Raw genomic sequence first — 24,635 nt, forward strand, 5'->3', positions numbered from 1 at the left:
GAGATAGATAAGTAATTGTATTATTCTAGAAGATTTTTTTAAACTGTTTTGTAGGGATTTTTATACCTAATTTTGTAGGGACTTGTTCATGATGCATTGGTGTTTAGTTTTGTATATGTTCACTGCTGCCTAATCTGCATTGGTGCTTAGTTTTGTATATGTTCACTGCTGCCTAATCTGTTAATTATGTATTATCCTTAACTACTGCCTAACCTACTTCTTAATTTTATAAATGTCTCCCTCTCTATTTTCTCCAGCTCAACTTTCTTCTTCTAAGCTCGCTTTGCCTACTGGCCCAGCCCTCCTGGATATCCAAGGCCATTCTCAGGATAGCAAGTCTCACTCTGTTTGCCTGACTCCCTACAGGGACAGTCCAATCTTTCTCCCAGAAGGGAGAGTTAAAGGATTAAAGAAAGTATGTAACATGCTACTATCCCTACTGCAATTTGCTTGAAAAATTGTTCTATAACTTGCCTGGTGCTAGTAAAGGATCCCAGCCAGAATTGCCTGCAGCCATACCCTTCTTACTGTGAATTCCCCTCATACCTGCTTCATCCCTGGCTCCTTTTTTCCCTATATCAGAGCCGTTTTGCTCCCTACACCTATCGATCTGCTTTAGTGGTTCCTCTCCTTACAAGCTCAGGATCTGTCCACTAGGTGGCAGTGTCTACCCATCTATAACCACTCTTCCCTCACTCCTTCCCACGCACTACAATATAACATATTAATAGTCTTCTCTCTCTTTAACTGCTAAGTAACAGTTCTACCCATCTCCACCTCTGGAATCTGACTTCTCCTTTCCCATTGTACTGTACCCCAAGCATCCCTTTAACCACCCTGCTTACCTTCCTCTGTACTTACCTTCACCAGACTGATTGTTTTTCACACTGTCCTGCTGCCTACCTTCCTTGGGTGTAACCCGCTCTGTTTGCCCTGCGGGCTCACTCCACTCCCCTATCGTACCCCCATATCCCACCCACCCCCATTGCATCTACATTTATACTCACCTAACCACTCCTACTTCCTCTCTACCTATTACACTCCACCCCTTTCACCACCATATTCCTACCCCCTCCACCTACACACCATCTCCTCACACTTCTCTTCATATTTAATAAGACAATACATATTTCTAACTCTTTCTCTACACTATATATTCTACTTTATCAAAGCCTCAACATGCTTACAAAACTTACATCATTCTCAATTCAACTACTACTTCTCCAGAACCTTACTTATATCTACTACCTTACCCAGACAAGCTCCCACAAACCATAAACCATTCCTTCACACAACCAACTCACTCCCTACAACTCACTTACACTCATTTGTTTCAATCTCTCCTGGGCTGTATCCCATTGACATCCATCTATTTTTTTCACTACAAACTAAGCACTCCTTATAAACTCTCTAGCCCCTCTCTAACCTCCAATATCCACACAAATCTAACATTATACAACATACAAACAAGGCAATCCAAACACCTCATCAGCATAATCCAACACCTAACAACCATACTTCTATCTGGAGATAGACACCCTAACCCTGGCACAGACACCACTTCTTCTACATCTAAATCCATCCTACTAGCTTCTCTAAATGCCCAAAGCATAGCTAACAACATCCCCAACCTCCATGCCTGGCTTCTCCACAAAAAACCTGACATCTTAGCTATCTCTGAAACCTGGTTAAAACCTCATATAAAAGATGCTGAAATAGTACCACCTAACTACTCCATCATCGGAAAAGACAGGGCCCACAAAAAGGGTGGTGGAGTAGCTTTACTCTATTCATCCTCCCTATCCATTACTCCCTATAACAAACCCATTCCTCACTTCACCAATGCAGAATTAATATTAGCTCTATTTCACTTAAATAATCACAAACACATATGCATAGCCTCCCTTTACACCCCCACCCCTGGAAACAATATCTCAGTACTTGAGGATATCCTTTCCTGGCTTTCTACCAATATCAGCAATGAAACTATTATCATGGGAGACACAAATATTAATTGGTCCTCCATTCATTCCCCCACACACCCCCTAAACATCAACCTATATAAGTACTCTCAGCTCATCAACTTCACTACCAGGCCCTCTAAAGACTTCTCCAGTGGCAGCACCATAGACTGGATCTTAGTCTCTCACCCCTACTGCTACCCTGATAGTGGATCTCTTCCCGATTCCCTCAGCGACCACCTTCCCATTTTTACTAGATGTCTTTCTTCTCCATTACAAGTAACTCATAATTACATCAGCACTCACTGCCTAAAAAAAACTTCAATCCAAAAGCCTTTTCAGACTCCCTAAAATCAAGTAATTGGAACCCTCTAAAAACTCTACCCCTGGATAATGCTGTTGCACACTTCAATACAACTTTCCTAAAATTGCTTGATAGTTTTGCCCCCATAAAAAACAAAAGAATAAGAAACAAAAATGCCGCCTGGCTAACAAAAAACACACTAACTGCCATGCAACTTAGATTCAAAGCCTGGGCACGTTACCAAAGAAACAAAACTCCTGCCACCCTTAATGAATTCAAAACACTTTGCAATAGAGTTAAAAAGCTTATCACAGCAGATCGACAGAATTACTTCTCCTTACTCCAAAACAATCATAAAACTAATCGACAAAAATTCTGGAAAGGTATCACTACCCTCCTAAAACCTGGCTCAACTGAAAACCTAAGCCCAGACCCAAATGCACTAGATATAGATCTGGCCACCCAATTCAATTCTTTTTTCACAGACTCTATTCCAAACAAACCTCATCCTTCTCTAATAACACTTCACCCCTACTTCTGCATCCCCTCTCTTGTCACCTCTTCACCTCCAGTCTAACATTGCCTATCCTCTCAACTCCCACCATTCTCCATAAAACCCATTCCTACTTCTACCATAAAAAAACTCCTGCAAACGTTAAAACCATGCACCAATGCCCCTGATAACATTCCCTCATCCTTCCTCAGCATAGCTGCCGAAGCCATTGCCTTTCCCATCAGCATTCTAATCAATCACTCTATCCAAGAAGGTCTTGTACCCAAACTCTGGAAAAGGGCTTTCATCATTCCCCTACACAAAGGAGGCAATAATAACAATATTACTAACTTCCGTCCCATTGCCATCCTCTCTCCTATATCAAAACTCCTAGAAAAATGTATCCATCTTCAACTCCTTCCCTATCTCTTAGAAAATAACTTATTAACTTCCACACAACACGGATTCAGACCCAGTCACAGCACCATGACTGCCCTCCTAACCTTCCTGGAAACTGTAAATAAAGCCAGAGATTCTGGCTGTACTGTATCTACCCTCCTTCTTGACCTCTCTAAGGCCTTCGATACTATCACTCATAACCTTCTCCTGACTAAACTATCTAACCTAAACCTATCCCCTTCCTCTCTCAATTGGTTCACCAGCTATCTCTCCAACAGTTGGTTCACCAGCTATCTCTCCAACTCTATGCTCCAGACCAGAAGTGTATCCCTCACTGGTAAGATCAGACCATAAACTAATCTCACTGGATATTCACATCCCGACCCCACCCCCTGCCCAGAAAACCACAGTGAAAAACTTCTCTAAAGCAAATTTCACACTCCTCAAAACTGAGGTGGAATCCTTCAAAGCCCCCGGGCCTGTGTAAAATACGGCCCAGACCGCAGAATCCTTTATAAACGCATTCTATGAACACCTTCAGGAATGCATGGATCATGCGATCCCAAATAAAACCAAGACCCAATCCTCCAAAGGAAGACGTCCTGTCTGGTGGACCCCAGCCATAAACAAACTATACAATAGAAGGAGGAAGCTACTAAATGATAGAGCAAAATCCCAAAAAGGGAAGGCATCACTGATCAGTATTAGCAAAAAACTACGGGCACACATAAAATTCTCTAAGGCCAGCTTCGAGAGAAAAATTGCACAGGACACTAAGGATAATCACAAGGCTTTCTTTAGTTATGTTAGGAACCTGGGTGGTAATTCCCAGATATGCTCAGAATTAGTCCAAAATGACAAAAATACACGAACCCACAGACATTGCCAACATTTTAGCTGACAGGTTCAGCAAACTCCCCACCAAAAGGGCAAATATCTATCCCAGCAAAGTGCTGCCCCCCTGACATCTCAGATGCTCAGGTAAGAGCCACCCTCTACAAAGGAAAAACACAGCATCAATGGGACCAGATGGTGTCCCAGGCTGTCCTACATGAACTCCAAGAAGAGCTAAACCCAAACATAAAACTACTGTTCAATCTCAGCCTTACTACAGGATATGTGCCCAAAGAGTGGCGTACAGCAACAGTGGTCCCTCTCCATAAAGGTGGTGCCTCAACGGATCCTGGAAACTATCGCCCCATAAGCCTGACTAGCTTGGTCTGCAAAGCTATGGAAAGGATCATCATGGACCTCATAAATAAAGATATTGGGGACCTACAAACACTGGATCCTACCCAGTTCAGCTTTGTTAAGGGCAGATCCTGCCTCTTAAACCTGGTTGATTTCTTTGAAACAGTCACCAAGGCCATTGACGAGGGAAGGTGGTCCACACAGCCTACCTGGACCTCTTAAAAGCCTTCGATACAATACCCCACTCGGGCATTATAGATAAGCTCACCAGCTTAAATATAAACCCTATTTCACTAGATGGATTGCAAACTGGCTCAAGGACAGAACCCACATGGTTAGAAATGCTGGAGCCATGTCAGACTCAAACCAGTTACAAGTGGTGTCCCACAAGGCTCAGTCCTGGGACCTCTCTTGTTCGGTATATATTTCTCGGAGGTATAGGCCAACACGGAAGGACTGTGGCTGACCAAGTTCGCAGATGACTGCAAACTGGGTGCCATAATCGACTCTCCAGCCGACACAAGCATCCTCCAAAAGGGCCTCATAGAAACAGACAACTGGTGCCAGAGCCATGGCCTCAAGCTAAATGCCAAAAGTGTATAGTCATCCCTTTGGCAAAAACAGTGCCCACAAATTACCACATAGATGGTAATCCATTAAGTACAGAAGAAGTAATTAGGGACCTGGGGACCCAAGTTGATAGCAATCTCTCATTTGACAACCACGTGGCCAAAGTGGTTAGAAAAACATTTTATATAGCCCACCTAATCATGAAGGGATTCACATCTAGATCAGGAGAGGTCATCGTGCCTCTTTACTCATCCCTCATCAGGCCCATAATTGAGTACAATGCCCCTTTTGGGATGTACCTTACCAGACACCTGCAGCAACTGGAAAGACCCCAAAAGTACCTCACCAAGAGGATCAAAGGGCTCAAACAGATGCCATATGCTGCCCGGTTAAAGAAACTCCAGCTCTACTCAGTGGCATACCGCCTGTTCAGAGGCGATCTGTGCCTGATGTATAAAGCCATGTCCAACCCGGAATTAATGGACATGCTGCACCTCAGAAAATCCAAATCCCATCGAGCTACGCGCTCGAGAGACTTGAACCTCAGCACTGAAATAAATAGGACATGCTGGAGGGACAGATTCATAACCCAGAGGCTCCCTTCACTCTGGAATAAAATCCCAGTCCAGGTTAGGCAGAGTCCCTCATTGACTCTCTTCAAGAGGAATCTTGATGAGTGGATGGGAGATCATAGGTGTACCCCGGGTATCACTTCTGTGTCACTGTTAGAGGCACAGTATACTAACCTCGAAAAAGGGCATAGCAAAATAAATTTAAAATGGGTGGCGAAAGCCAAACACATTCTGGCTAGGCTTATAAATGCCCTAGGGCAGATAGCCTAGTACGAACCTATGAACCTATGAACCTATGAACAGGCAACAAGCTGTCAAGTGGAAAAAAGCCATCTCCTCTTTCCTTAACACCCCCACTGGTGTCCCCCAGGGTTCCATTTTGGATCCTCTCCTCTTTGATATATTCATAAATGATTTATTCTGCTCAATCCCTCATGCTAACCTTATTCAATATGCAGATGACTCTACAATTATCTGTGCAGCCACATCCATCCCCACTCTATTAAAACTGACTCAAGATGTCTTCTCTACCACAGAACAGTGGATGAAAGACAATCATCTAGCAATCAATGCATCAAGAACCAAACTTATGGTATTTACCCCCTCAAAAACCAACAACATTGATAGAAAACTATTCTCCATCACCAACCAGAATAACACACCTCTTGAACTGGTATCTGAAACCAAACTACTAGGAGTCCAGATCGAAGACCAGCTTAAATTCAATACTCACCTACAACTAAACATAAAAAAAAAACACCAAAAACTTGGCATGCTCTACCGACACAATCAATTCCTCACTACATCTACTAAGCTCACTCTAGCTACTACATTTCTCATCCCTCCCCTCCTTTATGGTGCCCCTCTCCTAACAAACCTACAATAATCTCTCAAAACAAAACTGTCCTCTTGTTATAATTGCCAAATTTGCCACTAGCCACAAATCATCAACCAATCACTATGCATCTTTCCACAAACTAAACTGGCTAGAGCTTCCCAACTCTCTCTCCTATACTCAGCTTACTTATGCACACAAACTCATTTTCCATCCCTCCCTCTGTCCCTCCCTCTGCTCTACATTTAAAATGCACCAGCCAAAAAGACTCCTAAGATCTAACAACCAAAACCTAATAGAATTGTAAAATCCCCTTTGGTCTCCAGGACAAAACCTCCTGTCCTTTGCCCTGGCACACCTATGGAACTCCCTCCCTCCATCCGTACCACCATCAACCTCCCTGCCTTTAAAAAATCACTGCACTCACATCTAACATCCACATAGGAATGCTCCTGCTCCCACCCCTCATAGCCTATTCTCCACTTCCTACAGGCAACTATATCATATATTACCAGACACCAAATAATAAGCCAACTGTAAATAATCTCTTATAATTCTCAAATCCTACTATTCCATTTCAAGAAACGGTACATTTACTAAAGCAATGTTTTGTTTTTCTACAAAATGTAACCTAAACATTTTATTGTACCGGCTTAAATTTTTGTTTTCTACAAAATGAAACCTAAAAATTGCATTGTAACTGCTTAATCTTTATATTGTCTTGAATCTACAAATGATAAAATTATAAACTGCTGTAATCCTTTTGTAACTGTTGTTTTGAAGCTTTGTCTTGAACCTACAAATGATTGAAATTGTAAACTGGTGTAATCTTTTTGTAACCTTTGTTTTGGAGCTTTTCTCTCCAAGACTCCATTGAAAATGGGTTCTTATTGGACCATTGGACTATCCTGGTTAACCAACTGCAAATAAAATAATAATAATAAATAAATAAATTATGTACTGTTAGCATGCTATCTGCCATACGCATGTGTGTAATGACTGTAGCCACCTGTATGTAGAAAGGATAATGAAAGCTATGGTAATGTCATTTATGTTGTATGACTGTGTGATATACATATCCAGGGCAGTTACAGTTAGGTCATATCCAACCATGAGGGTGTTGTTTATTGGTGTACAGCAACAGTCGACCATGTTAATGCTGATAACATCTGAGGGACCCTGGTATGTGTACAACTGAGCTGGTTACAAACAGTGGTATTATTGCATTGCATAACACATTATGCAGCTGTGTCTGTACATGGGTACTTTGCACAGCTGATGTAGGCCTAGGTACAGTCTACCAATCTAAGGTTATCTGGTGGTCTACCATACTATGTCATACCACATATGGATATGTGTTGGTAGTCTAGGGACAAGGTGGTGGATGTATATGAGGATACAACCTAGAATGCAGCATTTGCCACTGTCACCTGTACCTGACTCATCTGTGATGAGTTATGCCAGAGTAGTGGTGTTTACATGTGAGTAGCCTTTATGAATATGTGGACACCACCACCTGGATACCACTGTTATGGCCCACATGTCTGGATCTGAGTTATATGGTGGTAGTGCAATTGTGCACTACAGAACCTTCAGCCAGGTGTTACTCACTGCACAGATGTCAGTATTCCTCATTGTAGGTTCTACATTGAGCAAATGGATTACTAAAGCCACACATCTAGCACTGGTTAGCATAAGCATCCAATGCAATTGTCTTGTCGGTGTCAGGGTGTTACTTCTGTGTGTAGGACATTTGCCTTGGAATGCAGCTATATGGGTAAATGCGATCTAGGTATTATCCACACACACGTGAAACATGAATGCATGTGCTTTGTATTGAAGGCTTGTCATTCAATCATGACAGCCCAGAATAAAAGAGACTGGACAACCTCATAATAACAGCAGGACATTGGCTCATTGTTTTGGTCTAGCAGTTGCCACTCATACCATGACTCATATAAGGTGACAGACAGCAGCAGAAATTGTGTATATGACCAATGTGAGATATACTTAGGGTAGCAGTCCTGCTAATAAGGACAACTACTAACGCAGCCAGGAGAGGTCATCTTGACACCTGCACCACAGTACCATTACACAATGTGGCTCACACATTATGCTTGCACATGCCACTGTTCCACGTATAATGCCACTGTCCACAACCTGCTATCAATGTATGCCTTTCAGGGCAGCAAGGTGTGTGACACATGGTGTAGGTAGCATCCACCCATGTCCCAGGCAATCTATTGTCTGTCACATCCACACATGCATGAATGTGTATACTTATATATATGTCAGTACTTCATGTACATGTATGCATGTGTATCACACAGTACAGACACAGATATATCATTTATGGGCCACATACAAGTATCAGGTAGCAAACTAGTATGATGTGCATATATACTGACAGGTAAGATGTACATAGCTGTAGACATGTGTGTTTACAATAGGAGTCCATTACAACGTGTTCTGTAAATGTAAGTGTATGAGCATGCACACTGTGGCCTTCTGTGTTTAGAATCAGAGTGCATCCCAAACAGCCCTGTGCTACTAAGTGTATGAGTGTACCCACTGCCACCTTGTGTAATTTGAGTCAGTGCATCCAACAAGCCCTTTGTTACCAAGTGTATGAGCATGCCCAGTATAACCTTGTGTAGATGTAGTCATAGTGCATCCCAAACGGCCCTGTGCTACTAAGTGTCTGAGCATGCCCACTGTAACTCTGTATAGAGATAGTAGTTGTCCATTCCAAAGATGGGCATACTCCAGTTCAGGTTTCTGTTGTGCTAAAACTATACTTCTTAGGCCTACCTATGTACTACCTGCAGATGATGTGTCTTGTTTGTGCATACAGGTTGTAATGGACACCTACTTTAAACACACAGGTTTACAGCTATGTATTTCATGACTGTCACTCTCCCTGTTGTTGGCCTCAATCTTAGATGGGCATTCTGACTGCCTTGGAATGTGGAATCTCTGTGGCGTGTCTCGCAACTGTGTAGTACTGTAACAGTGATCTGTAGATAAGCAGAAGTTCTGATCCCACCACTGGCAACTGTGTGCATGTGCATGTGTTTGTGTGTGTTTCAGCAAATGCCTGAGTGTGTGTGTCAGCAAATGGTTATCTGTGTCTGCATCCTGTCATGACAGTGGGTTTTGCTGCATTCCAAAGATATGCCACCTTTTGCACTGGCCTTTATCCTTGTCATCTGCTAAACCTATCTCTTCCCCCCTTCCCACTGCAAGTAATCAGTCCTGTGATGTCACCCAGCTCAGACGTGGAATCAGAGTAAGTGTAATTGTATGTGTTCTGTGGCACATACCCCGACTGCATACCACTGTACTAGTTACCTTTACATAGGCAAGATGTGTATGCACAATACTGGCAAGTGTGTGAGTGTTTGTGTGTGTGACTACCCTATAGCCAGGCATACACATCTGTAATGTCTTTTAGCACACCATGGTAGCCATCTGTGGTGCCTAGTGTCTACAAAGTATTACATAGTTAGGAATGGTAAAGAATACACAGTCAAGCACGACTACTGTTGGGTATGTTATTTTCCTGTGCCAATGTCGAGCAGTGACACAGAAGTGGTCGCCGGAGTGTAAGTCCATACCCATCATTCCCCCACCCTAACTCCACAATCCCTGGGGTAGATTACATTAGCCATAATTCCCCACCCCAAACTCCACATACACAACAACCATCCCTTCTCAGGTGAACTGCTTAAGATTTAAATGTTATAACATAAGAGATGCCTCTGTTTTGTGTACACATCAGTTCCTTTGGAACCCTTCTGTGTCACAAAGGGTGTTCAGACATGTATATATATATATATATATATATATATATATATATATATATATATATATATATATATATATATGGCTATAGCTGTGTCTGTGTATATGTATATATATATATATATATATATATATATATATATATATATATATATATGTGTGTGTGTGTGTGTGTGTACACATCCCATAGGTGTGTATATATATATATATATATATATATATATATATTTATATATATATATATATATATTTATATATATATATATATATATATATATATATCTATAGTTATGACAGTTGTACATATGTAGATCTGTCTTTGTTGTTTCACAGAGTACAGTACATTCAAGGGAACTATACATATGTACACAAAGTGACTGTCCCATTTGTTTTCAGTACTGTGAAATACCTGTAGTAAGATGTGCATTATAAACACCATACAGCATGTATGCAACCCAAATGGCTTAGTGGTACGTCCAGTGACCTCAGTGTGTATGGTCCAGGGTTTAAGACCTACAAGCCTTGTTGATACTGTCAATTAGGACTGCATAAGGCAGTTGTAAGCAGGTGTAAATGTGTTTTCATGACAGTAAGCGGCAGGTACACGCAGCTAACAGACATGTACAACTCATAGTACACTTGAAATGCCCTTCTTTGGCAATCCTGCTGATGTCACCCACCTACGAATGCACCTTTGGGAGTGTGGCAACTCAGTAATCTCCATGGCACATGCTGTAACTGCATAATGCTGTAGTGTGGTAAATTAGCTTGGTAGGTGTTCTAATCCCAGACAGGCCAACTAACTGTCTGCTTGCCTGAGAAGGAAACAATGCTTTTTAGAATATACACACACTTTACAATTCACATACTCACCTTTGCCAATCCTGCTGATGTCACCCACCTAGAAATACACCTTTGGGACTGTTTTAACCCAGTATTCTCCATAGCGTGTGCTGTAAATGTGTATTGCTGTAATATGAAAAACAAGTTAGGTAGGGGTTCTATTCCAAGACTGGACAACTGTGTGTCTGCCTAAAAAGTAACAATGCTTTTTAGAGTATGCACACTCTTTACAATTCACATAACCACCTTTGGCAATCCTGCTGATGTCACCCATTTAGAAATACATCTCTGGGACTGCTGTAACTCAGTATTCTCTGTAGCGCATGCTGTAACTGTGTATTGTTGTAGTGTGCTAAACTAGTTTGGTAGGGGTTCTATTCCAAAAGAGGCCCAACTGTGTGTCTGCCTGAGAAAGTTGCTGTTGTCACCAACCTAGTCATACACCTCTGGGACTGCTATAACCCAGTAAACTCCACTGCTGTAGTATGATAAACTAGTAGGTAGGGGTTCTGTTCCAAAACATGGCAGGTGTGTGTTTGACAGTCAGAGCCTGTGTGGAGGTGGTTTTGAGTGTCTAACCATTGGACATGTTGGGAGTGGATTTTGTAGTTTTCCTATATGGTGTCCATATTACTTGTCACAATGTCCACCTCACGAGGAGTACAGATGTCAATCAGCCAAGGGACTGTGTTGGCAAGCCATACCCCTACATCTGGCAAAAGGCATGGTGAACAAAGTGTGCAACCCTACTATTACCTGGAATACAGTCTGAACCCATGTGTCATACACAGACACACTTGCCTAGAATATTCCACTATGTTGCTAGTACCCTGCACATTGATGACAGATAGTAGGCATGGTGTGATTGCAGTGGGCTACAGAGGGCATGGCACCCTGTACAGCAGTACAATGGGCACATAATTGTGGACATTGTGCCTTCCCTATGTTCCCCACTGGATGCCTGCAAAATATGTGGTGCCACCAAATGTGATCCACAGAGGCCATACAATACCTTACACACGTGCCCTGTATGGACTGATGCTACTGACACCAGGGAATACCTTTATCATGCTATCAATGCAGGTGCAGTGTCAACCTGCTGTCTATAAGCAGGTCCTGCCACTCCAAGCCAGTATTGACATATCTGAGGACAACAGTCTGTGTACACAACATGTGCTAGCCAAACCAGGTACACCTGTACATGCCACTGTACATTATTGTGGGATGTTCACATCCCAAGCAATGTCCATGTTAAGGACTATCAAACACAGACATGGCATGCATTGCAAAGCAATGACCATACCCAAGGGTAACCAGGATGTCAGGACAGTTCATACAATACCCATCTGTGTGGGACATTGCAGACACTACATCTTTGTACCACACTGCACACCATTGTCGGGTGGCGTGATGCCAATGATTGCCCCTCACCCAGCCTTGTACAGCCATCTTGCACAGTCAACCACTACACACCCATGAAGCAATGCACACATGCATGTCAGTACTGGCACCTTGTTTCTGCATGTGGGGTATGATGCTCCCAACCACAGTCACACCCAGTAAAACTCCCATTGGCATATCGACTGATGTCAGACATGTTCACATACCCTAGCCCATAGAACCTCCAGATATCCCCTGTGGTGCATATAGTACCTGTGCATTACTCCAGTGTGGCAAACTAAGTAGTTAGGAAGTGTGTCTGAGGGCATGGCAAAGTGTGGCAATGTGACTGAGTCCATTAGAAAGTGTGGTTGCATTGACAATGACATCCATTCATGTGGACAGCCATGTGTGCTACACCTAATGTATGTCTACTATATCTCTGTTGCAGATGTCGCTCACCAGCACACATATATGTTCCTACAGCACACCAGCATGTCAGCTTTGCAGCACATGGAGGAACAGCATGAACTTGCAATAATAATGACTAGTCAATCAGGGGGTTGAACCCATGTACTGGTAGGTGTGTGACAGATGATGCTTAGGTTTTAGTCTTCAAGCCCTTCTCTGATGTACATTGCCTCTGTCTGTCCCTCCCACACACTCTCTGGTAGATGTGGAGTTGTACACCTGGTCAGCAGCAGCTTTTGTTTTGTAAGTGATGGTCATGATCAGGTGATGGTCTCTGTATCTATTGCAGTCCTTCTCTAGCTGATTACATGTGGAACAGCTGTGGTGATGTTCCAATAGCCAATCGCATGGAAACACAGTACAATATCTAGGAACATCATGTTTGTGTTTGCCATGACAGTTGCTGTGAGTGGAACCTGGATCTGGTGTTTGGTAAACGGCATCACAGATGATATCTGGATGTTTCTCAAACAACATACACAGTGGAAAATAGACTAAGGACAGGAGGGTGATGTGCCAGACATGACTACAGCATGTAAGTGCAGCTATGCTTCATTGAGATTACTGCCAGTTTAACAAGTTATGTGTGGTAATGGCTATTCTGCATGTTTTAAAACTGACAAGATAGTGCTCTGTTTGTGAGGGAACACCTATCAGTAGGACCATCTGTGGATTGGTCAGTGTGTGGAACCATTTGTTTCCTGTGTTACTCACTGAACACACATCTGTGAACTACAGAAGCATAGTGTGAGGACTGCAGTCAGTACATGGTGATAGTGATCTGAGTTACAGCCATCGCATCCCTGATTGGATATATGTCACATGAAATAGTGATATGACAGTCACTGTCTGGGGTTCTCAGTGACATGCCAATAATGGGCCACTGTTCATAGCTGCAGTCACAAGTCTTCTATACTTTGTACAGATGTCATGCAGTATATATGCATGTGTTATGCCCCCTCTGCAAATGTATACCATCTGTTTTGTTGGGTTGATGGTCATATCTATTCATGCTGTTATAAGTAATCTTGAATGCTGTTGACTATTACTAAGCCATATCTGTGTTAAAAATGCAACACCATAGGCTGTATAGGTTTGGAGGTCCCGGCAGAACCTCCTGTTCCACTTCAGCTGGCCATGGCACCATGCACCAGCACATCTGGTGCCCAGCCTTGGACCTCCACCTCTGTTGGCTCTGCACCACCTTCTGGTGGAACCGCCACTGAGGATGGGGCTTGTCTCCCCTGGGAGCAGGTCCAGACAGGAACTTGTCTGCTGTCATACAGTTCCGGACGTGGTGCATAGGGTGTTCAATAAGGGGTTTTGAGGCCAGATATGCCAGCTCAAGGGCAGAATGTCACATTTACAGGGTGAGCCTGGCCCTCCTAGACAGCCCCCAGCACAGCCACCTTTGCAGCTGTTTTAGTGAAGTGGTGGCTGCCCATGACTGGGGACCACCGTCCCACTGTTTCCATCTGGGGGCTCATGGGCTTGTGACTGCCAAACACCCCTCCCCGTCCAAGGTGTATCCCCCCACATGTGTCATATACCGACCCTGTATGCTGTCTTGTCTGTCATCCTACCCAACCTATCCTCCACGAGCATACCTACTCTCCTTCCCCCACATCCCACTCTCACCCTACAGAAACAAAAGGCCAATCAGTTCCTGGGACAACATTTGCCCCATACATAGCTGTCCATTTCATGCATGTGTCCACTGGACACATGTAACCCTTTTAATTTGCATCACAACATACTCCAGTTGTCCTCATCCCTGTCTCTCAGGCACATGATCCTGGTATGCACATGACTCCTAAAGGTTCCAGGTACACATGATGCAGGCGACCCCAATGTACACACAACACTTCCATTCCCTCTATGTTTACCCCATTTACCTTTTTCATGATGATGTTGTCGCACACAGCACCTTGCAAGAGTACTGTTCTCACATAATGATTGGACAGGAGCTGTTGTGTTAATGTAAATAAAATGCACAGAGTGATGTATTTGGCCAATGTATAAATGTTTGCGTGTATTAATGACACATGTCTGTCTGAGGGAGTCTTGATATTACATAGGACAACACCACTACATAATACAGGCATTGCTGGTGTTTCCCTTTTCATTCCTTTGTAATGCTTTGTTGTTACATGAGATGTTCTTGATATATCTATATATATGTATGTATCTATATCTGGACATAAACACACACACATACATCCACATGATGGAATACATTTCCTATACTGTTAAATGACTGCTCTGGATGATATGTCTTTGATAACATCCAATGTCTGTGCATCTGCCATGGCTTAGTGGTAAATCACATTAGCTGTGTGTGCAGGGTCCTGGTTTCGAGCCTTGCAGAGGCCATTTATTTTGTTGCTGGGCAGAACAAGGTCGTTGGATATGGAGTGATTACGGCACATTAAAGCAGTTGTGAGCGGGTGTGTGTGGGTTTGCACGGAGCTAAGCAATGCTAACTTCTGGGTACAGTTTCTTACAATCAGTTAGCCTCAACATTGCTTCACCAGTGTAATACTTGCATACTGGCAGCCAAACAGGCTTACACCTGCTTGCTCCCACACTTCTAAATGCACTACATTTGGTGTTTGCATCTGACACTCACACCCCTGGGTGGGAGTGAGGACTACGATATTACTTTGTGATGCCTATTACATCGGATTACATGCCTACAGTATCGGGAATGGCTGCCCATTAGGAGAAAGCATGTCCTTCGACTGTACGGAATCCGCGGCCTGTCCAGTGTTTGATTCATATTATTGGTGTGTTCCTCTTACAATCTGCACCTGTCTGGATAATACATGGGAACTGACACTCTTCAATACAAACAAGTAATTGGTATTTGGAGCCCACATCCTTCAGTTGAGTCATGCTACTGCATACCTAATATTCTATCATCTTTCTAAGGTTGTAAGTGGAATATGTGCTTTCTGTCCCTGTCAGACCTCTCAAACAATTGGGGGCAAATATCAACTGAATCAGGGAGATGTTATAACAACATCAGGGATACATTTAAATTATCAGTGCTATTAACCTGACACATTGACAGACTCAGAGCATATGATCTCATACACATTTTCTGAGGAAAATGATGTTTATAACTCTTAATTCTTGTCATTATTCATAGATTCATAGGTTCATAGGTTGGTACTAGGCTATCGGCCCTAGGACCTATGCAAGCCTAGCCATAACAATTCCTGGATATTTCTTCCCACAATATTTACTTCTCTGGACCCCTGTCTAGCAGGGCGACTGACATGATCCCTGGGGTGAATTTCCTATCTCCAATCCAATCATCAAGGTTCCTTTTGAAGAGGGCCAAGGAGGCACTCTGCTTGACATATATGGGCAGTCTATTCCAGAGTATGGGGAGTCTCTGGGTCAGAAACCTATCCCTCCAGCATGTTTTTTTCATTGTGATGACAAGGTTTAGATCCCTGGAGCATGCGGCTCTGAGGGATTGGGATTTCTTTAAGTGGAGCATGTCCAACAGCTCAGGGTTTGACATGGCCTTGTATGTTAAGCGTAGATTGGTTCTGAGTAGACGATATGCCACAGAGTACAGCTGGAGTTTTTTTAGATGGTCAGCATATGGCATCTGCTTTAGGCCTGTGATTCTTTTAGTGAGGTATTTATGTGGCCTTTCCAGCTGTTGCAGATGTCTTGTGAGGTACATACCAAATGGGGCATTATACTCTAAAATGGGTCTAATAAGGGATGAGTACAGTGGGACAATGACCTCCTTTTTTCTGGATGAAAAGCCCTTAGTGATGAGGTGTGCCACATAGAAGGATTTCTTGACTGTTGTGGTGATGTGGTTATCGAAAGGTAGACCACTGTCCACCTGTGTCCCTAAGTATCTCATCACACTTTCAATGTTTAGTGTCCTGCCATCTATGTGGTAATTCATGGGTACATGTTATTTTCCAAAGGGGATAACTATACATTTCTTGGCATTAAGCTTGAGCCCATGGCTCTGGCACCAGGATTCTGTTTCTGTAAGGCCCTTTTGCAGAATATACACATAATTTGGGGATTCAATAATGGCTCCCAGTTTGCAGTCATCTGTGAACTTTGTTAGCCAGAGTCCCTTAGTGTTGGCCTGTACTTCAGAGAAGTAGATGCCAAACAAGAGTGGTCCCAGGACTGAACCCTCAGGTACTCCACTTGTCACTTGTCTGGAGATGGATTTGGAGTCGGCTACTTTTACAGTCTGGGTTCTGTCAGTAAGCCAGTTGGCAACCCATCGAGTGACATAGGGATTTATGCCCAGCTTAGTAAGTTTATCTATGATTCCAGAGTGGGTGATGGTATCAAAGGCCTTGGCAAGGTCCAGGTAGGCTGTGTGGACCGCCTTACCCTTGTCCACAGCTCTGGAGACATATTCGAAGAAGTCAATCAGATTCAGGAGACAAGATCGGCCCTTCACAAACCCAAACTGGGTGGGGTCCAGTGTTTGAAGGTTGCCAATGTCTTTGTTTATAAGTTCCATGATAATGCATTCAATGCCCTTGCAGATCAGGCTTGTCAGACTGATGGGACGGTAGTTCCTGGGATCCAAGGCAAATCCTCCCTTGTGGAGTGGGATAACTGTAGCTGTGCGCCACTCAGTGGGCACGAAACCTGAGGTGAGGCTATGATTAAACATGACACTTAGGTGAGGTGCCAGTTCATTCTGTAGTTCATGTAGTACACAGTCTGGGATGTCATCTGGTCCCATGGATGCTGTATTCTTAGATTTGGAGAGTGCTGTTTCTACCTGTGTGGCCATGATTATCGGAATTTGCAATCTTTTTGGTATTGAGATGGGCCCTTTAGGGGGTGAGAGGGGGGTGAAGTTGGCACTAAATCGATCTGCCAGGATATTGGCAATATCCTTGGGATCACTATATTTAATGCCATTCTGTTGTAGCTCAGAGCAGATCTGAGCATTGCCATTTAGATTCTTGACATAACTATAGAATGCCTTGTGGTTGTCTTTGGAATCTTTGGCAATTTTCTTTTCGTAACTAGCCTTTGAGGATTTTATGAGGGATCTCACCTTCTTACTGAGGCTGGTGAGGGAGTTTTTTGCATCCTGGTATTTTCCTCTTTTCTGCAACAGTTTTTTCCTTATGTTGTATAGTTTGTTTATAGCAGGGGACCACCAGATTGGCTTCCTTTTTTTGGAGAAGAGCATCTTGGTTCTAATTGCGATGGCACGATTCATGCATGAGTGGATGTGCTCGTACAGTGCCTTAGTGTAGGATTCTGCAGTCGAACTTCCAGATCCCGTCTGCGTGGGTGTTGTGAAGTTTGTCACTTCTGACTTCAGTAGCATGACAACTGGTGTGGAGCATCTATCTCCCATGTTGGTAATGACCAGGTCTAGGATATTGGAGCCCCTGGTGGGACAATAGATTAGTTGATCCAGGGCATTGGAATTTATGAATTCCAAAAAACGTTTGGAAAAGGAGTTGGTACCCAAGTAGCTTTCCCAATTAATGGCAGGGTAGTTGAAATCACCCAGTATTAGGGTGTTTGGTTGTATCTTAATATTTTCCAGTATGTTTAGAAAGGTGTAGTGAGAATTTTGGGGCATGGTGGGGGATCTGTAGCAAGCTACAATTTGGATTGCAGTCTTACCTAGTGTTAGTTGTACCTGGAGAATTTCAGATGCATTGTGGTGGGCAACTAGCCTGGAGGTGTGAATATCCTTGGTGAATATGGACATTCCTCCACCTTTAGTGTTTCGGTCTTGGTTTTGTGGCTGAAAAGTGTGGTAAAAATTGTAGCCTGGTATTGCAGGGGTGCTCCCTGGAGCCTTGAACCAGGTCTCAGTTACTGCACAGATATCGATGTTCTCCATTTTTAAGAGTGTCTTGAGAGAGTGCATTTTGAGGTTTTGACTTCTAGCATTGAGTAGCATTACCTTCAGATTCTGCATGCTTGTATCTGTTATGGTGGTGGTTTTATCCTTTGAACCTTGCCTAAAAAAGGCACTATAGGTGTGGAAGGAGCTTTAGCCAGTAACCTGAATCCCAGTGGTGACAGGTGCAGACCATATCTGGCAGAACATCATGGTTTGTCGATCATGTCTTCCCAGGAAGACAAATACTGGATCCCCTTTGAATTGCACCAGAAGCTTAGCCAATTGTTGAAGTCAATCATTTTGTCCTTATACTGTGGTATCATTTTGGGCGAAGGCAGGATGCTACTCAGGGATAGGGTCATACCTGCCTGGGTCACATGATCCAAGAGCTCTTCCATGTCTCTTTTCATGTAGTCCAGGGAGGTATGTCTCAAGTCATTCACTCCAGCATGGATAATGACAGAGTCGTATTTGTACTTGTGGAGTGACTTGAGTGCATGCATTATGTGGCGGATCCTGGCACTGCACAGGCAGCTGACTGTAATTTTCTCCTTGTTCAGCCTGGTGAGTGGGACATCAGTGTGCCTGAATATAGAGTCACCTATGACTAAAGTGTTGGGTACATTGTCTTGCCTTAGGGGCTGTTGTTGGGTGGCACACTGGTGTTGTGAGCTATGTGTCACTTTGGTTGTGACTGGTGTTTGTTTGCGTTTCGGCTTTGGAGGTCCTTGTTGCTTGGGCAGGTTAATGTTAAGGGCCTCCGCATATGTGGGATTAGTGTTACTGTGTGTGGGTGTTGATGGTGTGGGTTTTGAAGGGCTATGAGTTGCTTGAGGTGTAATGCAGGTGTTAACCTTCTCCTCTTGACTGTCTAGGACAATCTTGGCTGGAGAGAGCTTTGCTTCCAGTTTGGCTATGTAAGTGCATCTCTCGCAGGTTGTAGTCTTGGGTGGTAGGAGGAGAGGATAGTCTGTGTACATGAGGCAGTTGCCGCATTGCCCCAGTATGCCCAGATTCACCAGGTGGACAGGAGAAATCACCGGAAGCTGACCCTTGGACATGCCTGTTTAGGTGCTTTTTTTATAAAAGTTTAAGAGCTGTTTTCCCTTATCTTTGCAATGTACTTTACAATTATAGGCTGTTTAGTGCCTATTATTAATTTCTCCTTATTGACAAGGAGAGCTGAGTGTTTGAATCAGTTTCAGGCTTCCTAGTGCTTTCTTGTAAAGTTTAAGAGCTGTTTTCCCTTACCTTTGCAAGGTACTTTGCAATTATAGGCTGTTTAGTGCGATTAATTTCTCCTTATTGACAAGGAGAGCTGAGTGCTTGAATCAGTTTTAGGCTTCCTAGTGCTTTCCAGCAGGTTCTAGAGCAAGTGCTAGTCACAGGGGTTCAGATTTTAGTGCTACTACTGAGAAAATAGCTAGTTCTAAGGGAACATTTGAAGAGCAGAATTTCTGGCACCTGGAATAGTTTAACTGTAGCCTCACAGTGCTGCACGATGTGAAAAAATGTGCAAATACATGCACTTTTAAGCCAGAAAGTTGAAAGGGATAGAAATCAGCCCAAAAAGGCTAATAAAATTACAATTTCAGAGCTGGAAGCCACTCCTCTAGCATTAGATAGGCAGTACAATACTCACCAGTCCCACTGATAAGCAGTAGGACTTCCCTCTACCATAGCAAGGTCTGGATAGTTCTGAATACAGAAAATAAAGTCCTGAGACAAGCAAAGCCTGGGATATGGACTGGCTAGAAAAGGTGGGAAACGAGCAAGCAAGATAGTATTTTTTTTTTGTTGTTGAAACAGGTTAAACAATGCAATAATATAGTAAATAAACACAGAAAAGGTTAATACACTTGAGTGTGTAGTCCTAAACAGTAAATGCAATTAAAACTCTACAAAATTAGCAATTTAAAATGTTTTAAATGAAGCAAGACAAGTGCACAACTGAAAAATGATTTAAGAGGCAGTACCACAGCAGAATAAGTAGCTAGTCTACATATATAGAGAAGTCTATATATATATATATATATATATATATATATATATATATATATATATATATATATATATATATACAGAAAAGCAGCTAAAACATACAAACACTTCAGATGCAGAGCCACCTAGAGCGCTTGAGTTGTAGCAATATGAAGGCAATTACAGTTATAATAAATGCTCTAAAATATACTCTATATTTCCAAAATGTTTGAGAAGCACAGTCAAAACACAAAGAGATTCAGGCAAATTTTTTTTTTGAAAGGGGAAAAAGGAGAAATAGAAGGCCTTATCAAATGTTCTCTCTGTATTAGGTAGAATGAGCTAATGCACTAGACTAGGAGGAGTGTCCCAGATCAGATTTACAGTAGGGGCGGGCAACTGCAAAGCCACCAAGTATAACAGCAAGACACCAACAGGGAGGGAGGGTGCAGACAATACTAAAGCTATTAGCCTACAGACAGTAAGCACTACAGAAAGCCACAAAATGAAAGTTTTTAAACAGATAAAGGAGCAATAAGACTCTACAGAATGCTTTTAACTGCAAACAAATCAGTTACCTGTGCAGATTAGTTAATAGCAATAAAAATACACTCAAAAACTATGCAGCAGGCAATAAAAAGTGCTATATATAAATTGCTAGAAACAATAATCAGTATAAATAATCGAAAAAAACAGGATACTTATCTATCTCAGCTAACAGTTGTAGTCAACACCTCTCCTCCACTCTGCTCAATGTGTATAGACAGAAACCCTCTCAAAGGTAAAGTTTAAATACCAGAAGATACAACCTTAGACAACTTTTTTTTTTACATAAACACAAAAGAACCAGCGCTCACTAGCCAGCAGCCAATTAACACAATCTAGCCAAGATAAAGAAAGGCTTCAGCTAATTCAAGATGACCTGAACAATCACTGTATAAACAACAAGCCCAGAGCCAGCAATTCTGAACTAGGACAATACTAAAGCTATTAGCCTATAGACAGTAAGCGCTACAGAAAGCCACAAAATGATAGTTTTTAAACAGATAAAGGAGCAATGAGACTCTACAGAATGCTTTTAACTTCAAACAAATCAGTTACCCGTGCAGATTAGTTAATAGCAATAAAAATACACTCAAAAACTACGCAGCTAGCAATAAAAAGTGCTATATATAAATTGCTAGAAACAGTAATCAATATAAATAATTGAAAATAAACTGGATACTTATATATCTCAGATAAGAGCTGTAGTCAACACCTCTCCTCCACTCTGCTCAATGTGTATAGACAGAAACCCTCTCAAAGTTAGGGCTTAAATACCAGAAGATACAACCTTAGACAACTTTTTTTTTAGAAAAACACAAAAGAACCAGCCCCCACTAGCCAGCAGCCAATTAACACAATCTAGCCAAGGTAAAGAAAGGCTTCAGCTAATTCAAGATGGCCTGTTCATGTGCTTTGAACAATCACTGTATAAACAACAAGCCCAGAGCCAGCGATTCTGAATTAGGACAATACTAAAGCTATTAGCCTAAAGACAGTAAGCATTACAGAAAGCCACAAAATGATAGTTTTTAAACAGATAATGGAGCAATGAGATTCTACAGAATGCTTTTAACTGCAAATAAATCAGTTACCCGTGCAGATTAGTTAATAGCAATAAAAATACACTCAAAAACTATGCAGCAGGCAATAAAAAGTGCTATATATAAAATGCTAGAAACAATGATTAGCATAAATAATCGAAAAAAACAGGATACTTATATATCTCAGCTAAGAGTTATAGTCAACACCTCTCCTCATTACGTGTAATTCACCACCTTTCCTACAAAAGTCACTAGTTTTAGGAGGGATTAAGTGGGACAGAGTTAGAATTTAAGTCAAAATCAGGGACGTCCCTGGAAATTGGGGACAGTTCATAGGTATGGTCCCTATTTGTTCCCCCAATGGTTTATGTCCTGTCCAGTGGATTTGCTCTTAGGGGTTGAGAGCTATGGGCATCAGCTATTCCCATTTCAGAATATTACTTACATCCCCTGGGCGGTCCTAATATGACTGCGCCAGCCAACACCTGCATGCCTAGGCCCATAATTGCATACCCGTAGTTCCCCCACCTGCCACTCCTTTACAGCAGTCATCCTTACTGTGGGTGCAGGTGGGGTATAAACACACCATTACACACTGCCCACTCTCCGCGTGTTGGGACATATGTCATACATTGGGTCGACCCATGGGTTATCAGGCTTGCGCAACCTACTGGTCCATGTACGTCTACAGCCTGGTTTGATGAATCATTACTGGGACTGACTCCGATGATCATTAATTTTTGGGTATCCCACAAGGGACATTGATGTCTTTGTTTCAAGATTAGACCTGGCAGGTCTCTCCCACTGGTAGTATCCTGCCATTGGTCTGGGAAGCAGTGGTGTGTTTACTTTTATTGTGTGTCTGTATGTCTCACTGGCCTAGCTGGGGGGTGGGAGGTTGATGCTACGTGTTACACGTTTGTTTATTGGACCACTCACCCCCATATGCACGGCCTGAGAACATATGTAATTCGTAACTGCTGTATCATATCCTAGCTATATACGTGTATATTTACAGTTTTAAATATATATATATATATATATATATATATATATATATACATTACTATATACAGATATATCTGTATATGTATGCATACATGTATATATTTATATATTGCTCTATCTCTCTCTCTCTCTCTCTCGCTCTCTCTCTACATATATATATATATATATATATATATATATATATATATATATATCTAACAACATATGGGTGTATGGGTGTCTGCATATGTATATATCTATATGTGGGTATGTATACATTTGTACTACGGAGATGGAGAGGTTTATCTCTATGTTGCTATGGGTAGATATACACATACATACCTCTACATATATACATCTACATCTGGTTATTCTGTTCCTTGCCATATAGATTACACTTTGCTGCAGTGGGACTCATAGTGGGTGTGGCAGCTCATTGGGTGATGCCTCTGCCTAATGAACACATTTGCTTACATCCACTGGGGCTATCCATATAGGCCCACATCCCCTGGGGCTGTCCATATAGGCTCACATCAACCAACACCTGCACACCTAAACCCATAACTAGCTACCCATAGTTCCCCCACCCACGCCTCCTCTACAGCACCCATCCTTACCCTGGATCCTGGTCAGTTCTGAACACACCACTACACGCTACCCACTCTCCACTTCACGAGACCCATGTCATACAATTGTCTCGAACCATGGGTCATCAGGCTTTCCCACCCTTATATTCTGGGTATGTATACATCCCAGCCAGAATGTTCGGTGTATCACCTTCTTTTGGTCTTGTCAATTTTTGGGGTGTCCTGCAAGGGACGCTCCTGTCTCTGTTCCAAGATTAGATTTCACGGGTGCACTGTGTACCCCCTCGGTTGTATCCTGCCTGTGGTCTGGGGAGCAGTCTACTATTTTCATTGTTTGCGGGTTTGTGTGTTTGTTTGCCGTGTCCAGCTGGGGGGGGGGTGTGGAAGGTCATGCTACGTGTTTCATGTTTCTTGCTTGGGCCCTGACTTCCATTGGCATAGCCTGTGAACATATGTCATTCTTGTGTGCTGTTTCCTATCATAGCTGTATATCTGTGCATATCTATGCACACACATACACACACACACACACACACACACACACACACACATATATATATATATATATATGTATATGTCTGCAGCCATATATATATATATATATATATATATATATATATATATATACATATATATATATATATATATACATATATATATATATATATATATATATATATATATATATATATATATATATATATATATATATATATATATATATATGCGTGTGTGTCTGTAAAGTAATGCATACTCCACGCAAATGCACTTACACATGCTTACTGGTGTTTATATAA

This window comes from Protopterus annectens, chromosome 2.part0 (assembly GCF_019279795.1).
Source record: "Protopterus annectens isolate FY-2018-M chromosome 2.part0, PAN1.0, whole genome shotgun sequence".
Lineage (NCBI taxonomy): Eukaryota > Metazoa > Chordata > Ceratodontiformes > Protopteridae > Protopterus > Protopterus annectens.